General features: G+C 42.1%; 1 pseudogene; it reads right to left on the reverse strand.

Annotated features, from left to right (window-relative positions):
• Positions 1 to 75: 75 nt before the first annotated feature.
• LOC101398016 (carbonyl reductase [NADPH] 1-like) lies at positions 76 to 17,078 on the reverse strand (annotated as a pseudogene).
• Between the last annotated feature and the right edge of the window lie 92 nt (positions 17,079 to 17,170).

The raw sequence follows: 17,170 nt of genomic DNA on the forward strand, positions 1-17,170 counted from the left end.
GGGATATTTTTGATGGTGTAAGTGTCCTTTCAGTCAAAGCAGAGCTCAAAACATACTAGAACAATGGAGGAAATTCTAAAGGAGTCCCCATTTTTCAACTTTCTTCTCCATAACAAACTCTCCATGAGGACCCTCAGCATCTGTGGACAAAAGGACCAAGTACATGGGGGTCTCTGCTCCTTCTTCTGGCATTTTTATGGCTTTAGGCCCCCCATGTCGGTTCTCACCCACTTTGGGCAGCAGGCATTCAGGGGGATCTTGTCCCTTCTCCTCTGCTCACTCAGTTTCCTGGCATGGATTCTGGGCTGGACTGTGATGCCCATCTTTGACACTGCACATACCATGGCCTTGATATCAGTCCAGCCTTCCTTTATGTGCACTTCATTCCTTGCATGTTCCACAAAGTTGTTCATGAGCCCTAACCATTTCTCCTCCCAGAGGGTCTCACTTGTAAACTCCTGATGCCATTATGGGTTGCAGTTTTTATGAGCCATGAAGCTCATTATGCTTGAGACATTAACCACTCTGCCTAAAATGCAACACAGATCATTACCTAGAAAGCATGCACAAGACTGATAAATACCAATATCACTGAGAATTTTGTCCACTCAAGAGACAATTTCCAGTTTGCTATGAGTATTTATTAGGACTGCCTCTATGAGTGAAAGACGTGATACAATCTTGAAACTTGTTTTACCCATAATGTCTTGGATGATGTTATAGAAATGTTCTATTGTGGATGGGAGTGCTGAGAACTTCCAAAAGAATATGAAAATGGTTTATAGAGGAATATGTTATGGGGAATGTAAAGAGGTACTCATTAGCGTCAAAGGCTGCCTTTTTGACCACTTGAGGATGTTACGGTCACCGGCAGTGCTCTATGAGCAGGTCTATCTTGACCAACAAAGAGCTGCCTGGTTTATGGCAGCTCCTAGGTGAATGGACAGCATCTGCTCTGGAAGCCTCCCTCTCTGATCGAGGAAGGTAAAAACAAATCAGCTCAGTGGGCTGAATTGCATGCTGTTTTCTCTATGGTTGGGATTTTATCAACTCAGGAGAAGTGACTAATGTCTTGGCAATATGGTGATGGAGTGGGGCAGGGGAAAACTGGACTATTAAAGGATGCTATAAAAAGGAATGAAGTACATCCTACAATACAGATGAACCTTGAAAAGATTATGCTGAATTAAAGAGGCCAGTCACAAAACACCATATGTTATATGATTCTACACATATGATTTTGTCAGAGTGAAAAAATCTGGAGCCAAAAAGTAGAATATTGGTGCTTAGGGCTAAGAGGAACAGAGAAACAAAGGTTTGATAGGATTTCTTTTTGGAGTGATGAAAATGTTTTAATCTTAATGAGGTTATGGTTCCACAACTCTGCACTTACACTGAAAACCACTGAATTGTATACTTTAAATGGTTGAAGTGTATGGGATGTGAATTATATCTCAATAAAACTGTTAAAGGTGTAAAGCAATGACAAATTTCTCACTATCATTTTTTTGGAAAATATAGACAGGTCAGATAACAGAGGTCCCTGCAAGCCTTGCTAAATGCCTGGACTTTGCTTGTGAAGGATTTTCAGGAGGGGAATGAGCATGCAGAGAGTACAGAGAATGTCCATAAGGGAAATGACTCAAGAAGGGAGGTCCCATAGGGGGTTTACAATTGTGCAGCAATGACAGCTGATGGTCTATTCCCCAGCCAGAATGGAGGAGGAGGCTTTGGAGAAATCAGTAGGACAAGTCTTAGGACCTAGTAAGTGATAATAAGGTGGCCCCATGGTAATCTCCAAGATCCTGGTGGGCAGATGGTGGGGACAGTGACCAAGATGATATGGGGGAAAAAAATGATTGTCTTCTGGAAACGCTTTAGATATAGGGGTTCAGGAGAGGGAGAGAGGGCATCAGGAGAAGGAGAGGCAGGAAGACAAAATGTGTCTGGAGCTCTGGGAATGTTTTAGGCAGGTGACAGATTTTAGAGGGGCCTAATAAATTGGGGTAGTGAAGGTTCCACTAGCCTGAATAAGATCACTCTGGGAGAGGGGGAGGATTGAGAGCGAGTCCGGGATGGAATCCTCAGGGATCTTAAACATGTGAGGGGCGTGGAGCAAGTAAATGGCTTCTCTGAGGAGACCTTTGAACACAGACCTGAAGGATAAGAGTCAGTTGTGCAAAGACCAGTGGGATAGAGAACACCAATGACCACTGGACAAGAGTGTACAGAGCTTGAGGGAGAAGGGCACCTGACCCAGTGGAGACTCAACAAGGGGTCCAGTATAGCTTAGCAGAGAGAGGTAGAAGGAGCCTGTAGATGAGATCAGAGGCAGGGAGGACCAGATCATGCAAGAAACACTAGCTTGGGCTCTTCATCAGACTCACCTTGGGGTTTTATGAGAGGCAGTATCTCTGTGCAGACATCTTGGGTACCAAAAAGTTTGCTTTCATTACCAGTTCTGATTTAATATGAAAGGTGTGGAATCAGGAGTTTTAGGGGTAAAGAGAACAGAGTTAGTAAATAGTAGCCATGTGGTAAAAATCCATAGAGTGACACAAAAAATTTTTTTCCATGTGTGATCTCCTGAATTCTAAGTAATGTCTCAGTTTAGTTCACAGTTTTGTGCCAATGTCAATTTCCTGGCTTGTTAATGCTGTATAGTGTCATAAGATGGCACCATTGGGGAGAGTATGTGAAGGGTGCAGAATGGGATCTCTGTGTACCATTCTGACTATTTCTTGTTTATTTCAAAATTAGTTAAAAAGTCACCGAATTGCTCTAAAGTCCAACCCAAGAGAAACTGTGTGAAATCTTGGAGGAGATCCCTAACAGTCTGTTCCACGGTAATGCAAAGGTCCTCTGCCTTGCAAATCTCAGAGGATTTGGATCTCCATGCACCCTACAGTCTGTCCTCTTACCTAGGGAGTCCATTCTAGATCCCATAGGAGGTAAGAGCCCCGCAATAGCGTTTCAGGGCCCATCCCACCCTATCTGGCTACCCCCACGGATGCTGCTTGTCCTTGGAATTCACATCCACTTAGTCTTGAAGACTATACCCGTGTTGTTGATCAGCACATCGAGGCCCTGTACTCCATGTGCAGGGGGTCATGCAGGGCAAGGATGCTCTGCAGGTATCGATGTCCAGCTGGTGGAAGCAGGGGCTGATGCCCTCAGTCTGCAGCTGCTGCATAGATGCCTGGGCTAGCACCTCATCCTGTGCCAGGGGCAGCACATCCCCTGAGCATTGCCAGCACAGGTCGCATGTGATGGTGAAGCTGATACCCTTGTTGGCCCTGGTCACAAGCGCCACATGGGCATAAGAGGACATGGCTGGGTAGAGGGCAAGAAGGGCACTTGCATGGAGAGACGACATGGGGGGCCCAAGCTGGGGAGGCCTGGCTTCGGTCAGAGAAGCCAAACAGAAATAAGTTCTGGGATCCAGTGCTGTGATTTCCTGAGAATGAGGCCCCACCTCCATCTCTCCCTCTTAGGAGGGGCCGAATGTTCCAGTTTTCCTAATACCTCCACTCCTGCGTCTACTGCTTCTCTGCACTACACCTGGGGTCAAACCATGACACAGTCCTCTTTCGATCTCACCTCTGAGCTAAGCAGTTGTTGCAGGCTGGAGAGGTGTGCTTCCTCAAAAGCAAAACTGGTTGGTGATGGGTCCATAGGGAACTAGAGACTCATGGCAGTTGAACTAAAAAAACCATTTTGGGAGAGCCCCAAAATGACAAAAAGGAGTGCAGAGTAATTGCTTTGGACTTGGGCCCAGCATCCACTGCAGAATGGGAAGGATTGCTTTTTCCTAACATGCAGTGAAATTACTTAGGGTAACTGCTTCTGAGGGCATAGATCCCCTTGCTTTCTTAAGAGCAACTCAAGAGAGAGAATTAGAGACTTAGGTCCTGTGATTAGACTTTCAGTGTGGGCAGGATACCTTGCTGAGTGATTCCCAGTGAACTCCCAAGTGGGAGGGAGTGTTTTATGAAGCTCTTACTATGTGCCAAGCCATTGATTGCAATGTTTCCTGAATGGTTATGTAATCCCTGTTTGCTAAAATTGCCTACATTTTGGTTTTGTCCAAGGTCACATATAATAAGTGGTATGTATAGTTAGGTGTTATTTTTAAGGTACTAAGAAAGAAAGATCTTTGCAATTTCAAGTACACATTTCCAAACAGTTGAGATGCTATGGTCTTGACCCAGACATAGTTGTCATCTGATGTCAGTTTATAAAAACAAAATAACAGAGAAGAAATAAACAACCCTGTTGAAGGAGAAACTGTAAACCTCTCTTTTAAAATAAGGGACTTACACTTGCCTTCAGGGCCTTTCCCTTTTCATTTCTGTAAGCCTGAAAATCACTGGTGAAGATGAAGAATAATCATGACAGCAGAGGGTCTTTACAACTTGGAGTTCTTCTGTGAAGGGAGGGAATGTGGTGGAGGTTCACTGATGCCAACTGGGAGGCAGGCTTGGTGATGGGCAGTAAGAAGCTTCTCATCACTGCCCTGGGTGGTGTTAGGACCCAATCACAGGGACTCATGATAGAAGACACTTTGCACTATTATCGCGGTTACAACATTTTCACCTGTATCAGGACATTTAATCTTCACAGCAATCCTATGTCTACTGTCCCCATCTTATAGTTGAGGTACTGAGATACAGTACAATGGAGTATTTTGCTCAAAGTCACAGAGTAAGGTGACAGAGCCAGAATTTTTTGTTTCCAGATGTTTGTCTTGAAAGGTTTCAAACAGAAAAGTTGAAAGAATAGTATAGTAAACACTCATATATCCACCAGTCTAGGTTGAACAATTATGCATACTTTATTATATTTTTGTGTTCATCTTTCGTATATATTTTGCTCAACTGTGTTAATGTTGCAGACCTCATCACACTTCCTCCCTACATAAATAACACATTCGCATTGAAGAGATTTGACAGTAACTCTCTCATGTCTCCTAACACACAATCCATATTGAATTTCCCCCACTGGCTCAGATTCTCTTACGGATGTATCTTGAGTGCCCACTCACAGTTCACACTTTGCAGTTGTAATTTTTCAATGAGTTTGGTGTTAAAGAGACCCCACCAGATGTGTTCCCTTCATGGTGTTGTCCATGTTATACTAGAGGCCAGGAAACTAAAGTGGGCAGCCAAAACCCTGTCACACTCATTGGTGTGTGGATTGTCTATGGCTACTTTCATCCCATAAGTGTCAAGCAGTTGTCCTCTATTGATCAACAAAGGACTCCCTGCACAGCTCACCAGAATGCCGGAGTGATGCATGCATCTATCCATCTGAAGGTGGGTGGACTAGACCTGCAAGGGTTAGTGGAACTGGGGGAGCAGCCACCTCCCCTTCCCCTGGTGGTGGTGATCCAAAACTTGGATTCTCACACACGCTCATGTGCTGGTGACCAGAGGCTGTAGGGGCAGAGACGGCACTTGTGGCTTAGCCACTGTCCACTTCAGTGGTGGCAGGGTGTGCACATCAGAAAATTGTAACTCTATATCAGAATAACTAAGTAAACATTTAATTACAACATAAAGGGTAATAGGAAAGAAAGAATAAAAAATAACTATAAGCACTTCAATTTGGTAACAAACGCACAACACAGAAAAGGATAATTTCTGAAAACCAAAACATAGACTGGGAAGAGGAAAAGGATGGAACCTGCATAGGCTATGGAGAGAAGTTGCTATCAGCATGAAAAGGACTATCTCATGTAGGAGATCTTTTATTCAAACCTCATGGTAACCATAAAAAAAAAGCAGAACAGAGTGACAAATCATAAATATAGAGGACCCTGAGAAAAACATCACAGAAGACCACCAAACTGAAATGGCAGACTGAAGTACAAGGAAAAAGAAACAATGGAAACATAAAGCAACCAGAAAGGAGAAGATAAAATGGCAATATTCAGCCCTCAAATATCAATAATCACTCTAAATGTAAATGGATTGAATTCAGCAATCAGAAGACACGAAGTGGCTGGATTGACTAAAATACAAGACCCAACAATATGCTGACTCCTGGAAACACATCTTGGCACTAAAGAGAAAATGGGTTCAGAGTGAAGGGATGGAAGATGATACTGGCAAGGAAAAAAAGTTGCTGCAGCTATACTTTTCACACACAAAATAGACTTCAAGCCAAAAAAGACAGCAAGAGACAAAGATGGGCATTATATAATGATGAAAAGGACATTCCACCAAGAAGACTTATTAATTATCTATGCACCTAACATATGAGCACCCCAGTATATAAAGCAAGTGTTAACAGACCCAAAGGGAGAAATAGAAAGCAACACAATAATAGTAGGGGACTTTAATATCCCATTTACATCAATGGATAGATCATCCAGACAGAAAGTCCACAGGGAAACAGTGGCCTTAAATGAAACAGTAGACCAGATGGACTTAATAGATATATATAAAACAATCCATCCAAAAACAGCAGAATACACATTCTTCTCAACTGCATATGGAACATTCTCAAAGATAGACCATATGTTGGAAGATAAAAAAAGCCTCAATAAATTTAAGAAGATTGAAATCATATCAAGCATCTTTTCTAATGACAGTGGTATGCAGTGAGGAAACAACTACAAGAAGAAAGCTGGAAAAGTCACAAATAGGTGGGTACTAAATAACATGCTACTGAACAATGATTGGATGAATGGAGAAATCAAAGGAGAAATCAAAAAATACCTGGAGACAAATGAAAATGAAAACACAACCTACCAAAACTTATGGGATGCAGTGAAAGCAGCACTCAGAGGGAAGTTTATAGCAATACAAGCCTACCTCTACAAACAAGAAAAATCTCAAATAAGCAATGCAACAATATACCTAAAGGAATTAGAAAAAGAAGAACAAAGCCTAAAGTCAGTAGAAGGAAGAAAATAATAAAAATCAGAGCAGAAATAAATGAAATAGAGACCAAAAAACAACAGAAAGTATCAATGAAACTAGGGGTTGGTTCTCTGAAAAGATAAACAAAAGTGTCAAACCTGTAGCCAGATTCACTAATAAAAAATGAGAGAATGCTCAAATAAATAAAATAAAAAATGAAAGATTAGAAATTATAATGGATACCACAGAAATACAAAGGATTATAGGAGAAGTCTATGAAAACCTCTGCACTAACACATTGGATAACCTTGAGAGATGGATAAATTCTTAGAACCATACAACCTCCCAAAACTGGATCAAGAAGAAAGAGAGAATCTGAATAGACCAATCACAAGTAAAGAGATAAAAATAGTAATCAAAAACCTTGAAAAAAACAAAAGTCCAGGACCAGACAGCTTCTCTGGTGAATTCTACCAAACATTCGAAGAACATTTAAGACCTATCATTCTCAAAATCTTGCCCCGAAAAAGGAAGGGGATGGGATGATTCTTAACTTATTTTACCAGGCCAACATTACCCTGATACCAAAACCAGACAAGGACAACACGAAAAAGGAAAGTTACAGGCCAATATTACTGATGAACATAGATGTAAAAATCATCAACAAAATGTTAGGAAATCGCATACAACAATACATTAAATGGATCATACATCATGATCAAGTGGGATTTATTCCAGGGATACAGGGATGGTTCAACATCCACAAATCAATCTATGTGATACACCACATTAACAAAATATAGACTAAAAATCACATGATCATCTCAACTGATGCAGAGAAAGCATTTGACAAGATACAGCATCCATTTATGATAAAACTCGCAACAAAATGTGTATAGAAGGATAGTACCTCAACATAATAAAGGCCAAATATGACAAACCCACAGCCAACATCATACTGAATGGTGCAAATCTGAAAGTTATTCCTCTAAGATCAGCAACAAGACAAGGATGCTGACTCTAACCACTCTTATTCAACATAGTATTGGAAGTCCTAGACAGAGTAATTAGGCAAGAAAAAGAAATAAAAAGGATCCAAATTGGAAAGGAAGAAGTTAAACTGTCATTATTTGTGGATGACATGATTCTATATATAGAAAACCCTAAAGAACCCACCAAAAAGCTATTAGAAATAATGAACAAATACAGTCAAGTTGCAGAGTACAAAATCAACATACAAAAATCAGGTGCATTTCTATACATTAATAATGAACTAGCAGAAAGAGAAATGAAGAATATAATCTCATTTACAATCACAACAAAAAGAATAAAATGCCTAGGAATAAATTTAGCCAAGGAGGTGAAAGACCTTTACACTGACAACTATAAGAAATTGACAACTATAAGAAATTCAACTATTGAAAGAAATTGAAGATACATAAAGGAATAGAAACATATTTTGTGCTCTTGGATTGGAAGAATAAATATAGTTAAAATGTCCATATTACCTAAAGCAATACACGGATTCAATGCAATCCCAGTCAAAATCCCAATGACATTTTTCATGGAAATAGAATCAAGAATCCTAAAATTTATGTGGAACAATAAAAGACCTCACATAGCCAAAGGAATCCTGAAAAACAAGAACAAAGCTGGAGGTACCAAACTCCATGAATTCAAAATATACTACAAGGCTATAGTAATCAAAACAGCATGGTACTGGCAGAAAAACAGACAAACAGATCAACAGAACAGAACTGAGAGCCCAGAAATACAACTGCTCATTTATGGACAGTTAGTTAATGTTTGACCAAGACCCAAGAACATTACCACGGAGAACAGAAAGTCTCTTCAAGAAATAGTGTTTGGAAAAATTAACAGCTTCATGCCAAAGATGAAAGTTGACCATTATTTTATGCCATACATAAAGATTAACTCAAAATGGATTAAAGACTTGAATATAAGATCTGAAACCATAAATCTCCTGGAAGAAAACAGAAACAGTATGTTGTTTGACATCAGTCTTAGCAGTATGTTTTGGAATACCACGTCTCCTCAGGCAAGGGAAACAAAAGAAAAAAATAAACAGAAAGGACTACATCAACTAAAAAGCTTCTGCATGGCAAAGGAAACTACCAACAAAACAAAAGGACAATCCACCAACTGGGAGAAAATATTTGCAAATCATGTATCCCATAAGGGGGTAATTTCCAGAATACATAAGGAACTCATATGAGTCAACAACAAAAAAACCATACCTGATCAAAAAACAGGCAGAGGATATGAAAAAACATTTTTCCAAGGAAGATATAAAGATGGCCAACAGGGACATGAAAAGATGTTCAACATCACTAATTATTACTGAAAAGTTAATCAAAACTACAATGAGACATCACCTCACACCCATCAGAATGGCTATTACTAAAAAGACAAGAAATAACAAGTGTTGGGGCAGGCCCAGTGATGTAGTGGTTAAGTTCGCGCGCTCTGCTTCCAGCTTTTGTGGGTTCAGATCCCAGGCGCGGACCTACGCACCACTCATCAAGCCAGCAACGCTTATCAAGTCATGCTGTGGTGGCATCCCATATACAAAACAGAGGAAGATTGGCACAGATATTAGCTCAGGGACAATCTTCCTCCCCAAAAGAAAAAAAAAAAAAAAAGAAGGAAATAACAAGTGTCGGAGAAGATGTGGAGGAAAGGAAACCTCGTACACTGTGGGTGGGAATGCAACTGGTGCAGCCACTACGGAAAACAGTATGGAGATTTCTAAAAATTAAAAATAGAAATACCATATGATCCAGCTATTCCACTTCTGGGTATTTATCTAAGGAATACGAAAACACTAATTGGAAAAGATGTATGCACCCCTATGCTCATTGCAGCATTATTCACAATGGCCAAGACTTGGAAGCAACCTGAGTGCCCATCAACAGATGAAAGGATAAAGAAGATGTAGTATACATATACAATGGAATACTACTCACCTATAAAAAAGGATGAAGTCGTGCCATTTGTGACAACACGGATGGGCCTTGAGGGCATTATGCTAAGTGCAATAAGTCAAACAGAGAAGGACAAATACCGCATGATTTCACTCATATGTGGTAGTTAAAAAAAGAAGCAAACAAACATACAGATAAGGAGAACAGATTGGTGGTTACCAGAGGGGCAGAGGGTGAAAAGGGGTAAAGGGGCACGTATGTATGGTGACAGATGGAAATTAGTCTTTTGGTGGCGAACATGATGCAGTCTATACAGAAGCTGAAATATAATGAAGTACACCTGAAATTTACACAATATTATCAACAAAAGTGACCTCAATAAAAATACAAAAACCTGTGAATTGTATACTTTAAATGAGTGACGTGTACGTTATGTGAATTATATCTCAAAAAAGCTGTTAAAAGTGTAAAGCAATGAGACATTTCTCACTAAATATTTTTGGAAACTCTGGTTAGTATTCATAAATTTATATTAACACGTATAAAGAAACAGTTTACTATTTTTAAATCTAAATAAATATTTTAAGTGGTATAAAAAAGAAATGCGACCATACCATGAATAGGAGCTTCAAGTAAATTAGGAAACTCTCCCTTTTTAATGTAAATATTGGGAAAGACTGTCAAAATCGAGGAACTTGAGCTCCATCCTACAAAAGGAATGGCAGTGCAAAAAAAAATTTCAATAAAATAGATAATCCATGGCACTAGGACTCTCAATAAGTAATCTTAGAATTAGAATCAATTACAGAAACTGTTTTATTTCTTCCAGCAGTCTTCTAGGATGAACATATTTTAGAAATGGGTCGATTATACTAGTCCTTCCTTTCATCTGGAACATGTGAGGTATAAGAATAAACTGAACCTCCTTGTGAAATGTTTTAGTAAGCACAGTCAAAGGTCCTAACAAAATTTTATTAATTCTCAATAATATTATCTGCCTCTCACAATAAAAATAATACATACGTCATGATTCAAAGTTCCAACACACAGAAAGATAGGAAGAAATAAAAGACTGCAGGAGAGGAAGCCAGAGCGCGCAACTGGTGTCCCAGAAAGCCAGCTACAATTACTTACAGGGTTTTGAAATCATGTTCTCAGAAACTTTAGTCTAGACAGTAGTTTGAGAAAAACCGTTAACTTTCTCTGTGGTGTTTATACTGTAATGAAGTGATGACCTCTTTTCTATTGTATTTTCTGTCTCAGAAAGTCGAGAAGCAGCTGGGAAAGTACTTAGCTGTGCATAGTGGGGAAGCCTGACTGGGGAGTCCTAAGCTCTTTGTAGGTAAATACCTAACGTGGGTGCTGCATCCCAGTCCCTCTTCACCATGCCAGTCCCGCCCACTGACCAATCCCCAAGAGGTGGCAGCTGCATGGGTGCCTCTCCCTCAGAGCCGGGTGAGACTGTAGATCTTCTGGTCTGACAACTCAGGACAGGAAACACACAGGCAGGAAGCAGTAAGCACTTGTTGGAGGTTACACAGCAAAGACTCTAATCCCAGTGTTTCATCTCCAAAGTGGACTCATGGCTTTCAGGGACACTGCAGTGGAATGCCACAGCTAATCCTCTAAGAGGTGTTAATGGCCCACACTTCTTGTGCTAGGAGTGTGTGTGTGTGTGTGTGTGTGTGTGTGTGAAACAGTGGCCCTTTAATACTCACTTGACATCATTGAGAAAAGTATGTCACCCATCTAAGAAAGGACTCTTTTGCTAGTGGGGCTGGGGTGTGTCACAGGGTTACAATTTACCCAGGACATTATCTATATCTGACCAGGAATTTCCTTTAAGGATGCCATATTTTCCTTCAAGGCATAGATAATCAGAAGCAGATAGACCGTGTCCCCGTGTACCCTTAAGACACAATAGCGGCTCAAGAACTCTCTGTGGGATGTGTGTTCCTGAATGGCTCTGCCTCGGAATCTATTTTTCACTCTGCAAACTCTCACCATTGAAAACCAGAGCTAAAGTCATCTGCACAACAAGGGATTTGTTAGTCATCATGTCATCTCTAGTAACAAACTTCAAAAGCATTTTGATTCTAATTGTATATTCAGAGGTATTAAGTGCACATCTCATTGTCTGGACCTTTTAGGATTTCACATTTATCACATGAGGCCATTTGTCTCTAATTCCAAGAGTACCTGATGTTAAGTCTCTGGATTAATAAGGAGTTTTCATGAAACAGTGCAGGGTTTTTAAACTGTGTCTCCTGCAGCCCTTTGGGTTTCCCTGAGGTGCCCTGGGGGCCCTGTGCTGAGGAAGACATTGGCCCCACTCAAGTTGAGTCTTCTTTTCTAATATGTCGCTCTGGCCTGCCTGGGTACAGCTTCCCTTGAAAAGCAGTATCCTCAGCACAAAATATTTGAGGACCACGAAGTAGTAGGAAGAACAGTTAGCTGGGATGCCACATGACTTAGTTCTGCACCCAGCTATGCACGTGACCTTGAGTTTCGTTATGCCTCCATGTTCTTAATGGGACAATATCTAAAATTCCTAGCACATCACATCAAGAAATGTCCATCCACCTATCCTTTCTAGAACCACAAAATGTCAGAGGTGGAAGATACTTTTAGTACAGTAATTTGCCCCCCAACTTCCTCTAGTGATTTTTCAGAATCTGGGATGTTGAACAGTGGTACCTGTTTAAATCAAGGTTGATCACACCTTCTTTAAAGGTTTGCTAGATAAGTGTAGCCTTACCCAGGGCATTTACTTCCTCCTAGGACTCTTCAAGCTAATATGTGATGAAGAAGAGCGTCCAGATTTCAAGTGTTTGCTGTATTCCTCAGAGACGGTTTTCCCTTAATATCTTTTCAAAATAACTATATATTATAACTTAAAGAGAAAAATCAGATAACAGCCTATCAACATTAAAGAGAGCATTCTTCAAATTCAGGTTGATGCTTACCTTGGGGAAGACTGGGGACATGAGAAGGGAAGGGGTGAAGCGATTTTAATGGTATTGATACTGATTGATTAGTGAAGCTCAGTGGTGGGCACATGGGCAGAGTGGGTTCTTATCCTTAGTGTGTCTAGAGTATTTCTGAACAACTCCTTAAGGAAAGGATTAAAAATGAAAAGAAATCCACACCTACTATTGCTCAGTAATCCTTAAGTTCACAATACTCTTTCTTTTTCTCCTTCCATGCCAGAAACAAACTGCACTTTCCCTTTTTGGATGTTTCCTGCTTCCCATAGAGATTCTGTGGAAACCGTTCCAGATTGTTTCTCCATATCCTAGGATCAGAGATAAGGGAGGGGTGGGCCAGCATTTACTTTTGGTTACCCTAGCTAGGACTTGTCTCAGATTTTCTCCCCAAAGAGGGTAGAATAAAGTCATGATAACGTGAACCACTGTGGCTGCCTTTCCCCCCAAATAATGGAAGACACTCCTATTTCAAAGGGCAAGAACACCTTGCTCTCATAGTGAGAATATAGCATGTATGTACATTTCTATCAACTGTAGCTTTGGTGAGGGAAGATCAGTTGTTTGCATAGAGCCTGTCTTAGCACATGTGTGAGTGTACCCATTCCTCCTTCTGGACCAAGCACAGACACAGCAAGAACTAACACAGCTCAGTTAAGTAAGAAAAATGCCCATCCAGATTACATCAATATGATTCTAAGGTGAATACCTGTAGAATGTGTGGTTGTGGCACAAGGAACCCCATTGCTGCCCTCAGGTGTTGTGGTGAGTGAAGCGGTCAGGTGACTGCAAAATAGCTTTGAGACCCTAGTGAACCAAGTGTTAGAAGTAGCAGAACTTTCCTGGAGGAGAGGACAGGGAAACAGGCAGAATTGTGAGTAAATTTTATGGGCATGGACTCAATTCCAAGCCACACCTCTCAATCCTTCTAAAAGTATCTGCTTGTCTTAATTGGTCTGTTTAATGGGTGGTCCCTCCATCCCATCGCCTTCGGATAAGTATTACAGGAGTTTACAGCTACAGAAATACGATAGTTTGTTTTGTCCTGAACAGAGCATATTGAAAGGGAGTTAAAATTAGCCTGGCATTAGGAAGTTCAGATTGCAGAGATCCCTACAAGCCTTGCTAAGGGCTTGGACTTTGCTCCTGAATGATTTTCAGGAGGGGAGTGAGCATGCAGAGAGTACAGGGAATGTCCAGCGCGAAAAGACTCACAATGGGAGGTCCCTTAGGAGGGTTTGCAATTGTCCAGCAATGACAGCTGAGGGTCTGTTGTAGAGCTGAGATGGAAGAGAAGGCTTGGGGAAAAACTGAGTAAGACCACTCGTAGGACTAGGTAAATGATATTAAGGGGGCAGGCATGGTGACCTCCATCATCCTGGTGGGTGGATGGGGGGGATCAGTGACCAAGATGATTTGGGGAAAGGACAAGTACATTTTTAAAATGTTTGTTTTGGATGTAAGAATTCAGGGGAGGAAGGGAGTTTGTCAGGAAGATATGGAGAGGCAAGAAGACAAGTATGTGTGTCTGGAACTTTGGAAATTTTCTAAACAGGTGAAAGATTTGAGGAGGACCTAATGAATTGGGGGTAGTGAAGCCTCCACTAGCCCGAATAAGATTAGTCTGAGAGAGGGAGAAGGAGGAGTGAGGGTCCAGGATGGAATGCTCAAGGAACTCCAGTGTGAGGGCACAGAGCAAGTAAAGCCCCACTTTGAGGACTTTTGAAGGAAGTCCTGAAAGATAAGAAAGAGCCAGTTGTGCAATGACCAGCGGGACAGAGAGCACCAATGACAGCTGGACATTGGGTACAGAGCCTGAGGAAGAAGGGCACCTGGCCCAGTGGAGACACAACAGGGAGTCCAGTGAGCTGAGCAGGGAGAGGTAGCAGGGGCTTGTAGATGAGCTCAGAGGCAGGGAGGGCCAGATTGATGCCGGCTCAATACAAAGTTGACATAAGTGAAGCCATATTGTAGAGGGGAATCCATATTGTGACTTGGAATGACCTATAACTAACTCTGGACTTTATGGCCCCTCCCAGCTGCTATAAGTTGATAACTTTCTTCTTTTGAGTTCCTTAGGAATGCGATGACCCCCAGGCAGAGAGTCTATGCTGATAGCCATCGTCAATGACGACTGAAAGATCAGGGTATAGGGTGTTGCTCCAGTCTCTGATGCATACCAGGTAAAACAAAGGACTGCCAGGAACTAAGACCAGATGGATGCCCCCACCCTGGGACCAGATGCCTCCACTCAGTAATCAGATGGATGCCCCCACCCGGGGACCAGATGCCTCCCCCACTTGGAGACCAGCCCTCTATATAACTGGCCTGTAGTCTTTGTTCTGTAACATGGCTCTTTGAGACATTAGTCAGCCATCTTCCCCCTTGCTAGCAAGCTGTAATAAACTGCCCTTTCTTTTCCACCATCTTGCCTCTTGACGATCGGCTTTTGTCTCGCGGCGAGCAGATAGTGCCCTTTGTGTGGTAACAAGATCATGTGAGAAACACTGCAGCTTGGGCTCCTCATCAGACTCACCTTGGGGTTTTATGAGAGGCAGTAGCTCCGTGCAGACATCTCGGGTACCAAAAAAGTTTGTTTTCGTTATCACTTCTGCCTGAATATGAATTGGTGTGGAATCATGAACTTTTAGGGGAGAGAGAAAACAAAGTTAATAAATTAAGTAGTACTTGTGGTAAAAATCCAAGATGATGCAATTTTGTTTTTTACATGTGAAATCTGGTGAATTGCAAGTAATGGCTTGTTTAGTTAAGAATATTGTGCCAATACCAATGCCAATTTCCTGGCCTGTTCATACTGTTTAGTGTCATAAGACAGCACCATTAGGGGAGCTAAGTGAAGGGGGCAGACTCAAATCTCTGTGTACCATTCCTACAATTTCTTGTTTTTTTCTAAATAAGTTAAAAAGTGACTGAATTGCTCTAAATCCAATCCAAGAGAAACTGTGAAAAGCTGGAGGAGATCCCTGGGAGTCTGTTCCATGGTAATGCAAAGGCCCTCTGCTGGGAAGACTTGCAAGTCTCAGAGGATTCTGCTCTCCCTGTAGCCTCCAGTCTGACCTGTTTCCCTCAGGAGTCTGTTCTAGATCAGCTAGGAGCTAAGGGCCCCCCAGCAGCATTTCAGACCCCCACCAATCATTCCTGGACGTCCTCATGGAGGCCGCCTCCCCTTCCAGCTCATATCCACTTACTCATGTGGGCGATGCCCGCATTGTTGACCAGCAGGTCAAGACCCCCGTACTCCTTGTGCAAGAAGTCACGCAGGGTCCGGATGCTCTGCCTGTGGTTGATGTCCAGCTGATGGAAGCGCAGGCTCAGGCCCTGGGCCTGCAGCTGCTGCACGGCCGTCTGGCCCTGCGAGGTGTCCCGCGCCGTGAGCAGCACCTCCCCCGAGAACTGCCGGCACAGGTCACGCATGATAGCAAAGCCTATGCCCTTGTTGGCCCCGGTCACCAGAGCCACACGCGTGCAGGACATGGTTGGGTAGGGGGCACGCGGAGCACTTGCGTGGAGAGCGGACAGGGCTATGGGCCACAGGGACACTCACCGGGTAGGCCTGGCCACAGTCTGAGAGGCTGCACAGAAGTGAGTTCTGGGACCAGTGCTGTGATTTCCTGAAAAGGAGGTCCCACCTCTGTCCCTCCCTCCCAGGAGGTGCCAAATATTCCAGAAGGTTTCCTAATACCTCCACTTCTGTATCCATCCCTTCTCTGTGCTGCACGGGGGCCAAAACAGGATACAGTCGTCTTTTGACCCCACCTCTGAGCCAAGCCTGCAATCCTCCATTGCAGGATAGAGAGGTGTGCCTCCCCAAAGCAAAACTGGATGGTGATGGGTCAATAGGGAACCAGAGATTCATGACAGTTGAACTAAAGAAACTATTTTGAGAGAATTCCAAAAGGAGAAAAAGGAGTGCAGAGTAATTGCCTTGGGCTTGGGCCCCTCATCCATGCACAATTGGAAGGGTTGCTTTTTCCTAACATGCAGTGAAATTACTTAATTGTTACATAATTACTGTTTGCCACAAGTGTCTACATTTTGGTATTGTTCAAGGTCACAGATAATAAGCGGTATGTGTAGTTAGGTGTTATTTTTAAGGTATTAGGGAGAAAAACATCTTTGGAATTTCAAGTATACATTTCCAAACAGTTGAGAGGCCGTGGTCTCCACCTAGACATTGTTGTCCTCTGGTGTTGGTTCACAGAAACAAAATAACAGGGAGGAAATTAGCCCTGTCAAAAGGAGAAACTTGTAATGTAAACCTCACTTTAAAATAAGGGCTCTACACTTGCTTTCAGGGGTTATCCCTTTTCATGTCTGTAAGCCTGAAAATCACTGGTGAAGAAGGATGAATAAT

This window comes from Ceratotherium simum, chromosome 27 (assembly GCF_057802395.1).
Source record: "Ceratotherium simum simum isolate JZ-2026a chromosome 27, ASM5780239v1, whole genome shotgun sequence".
NCBI classification, from domain to species: Eukaryota; Metazoa; Chordata; class Mammalia; order Perissodactyla; family Rhinocerotidae; genus Ceratotherium; species Ceratotherium simum.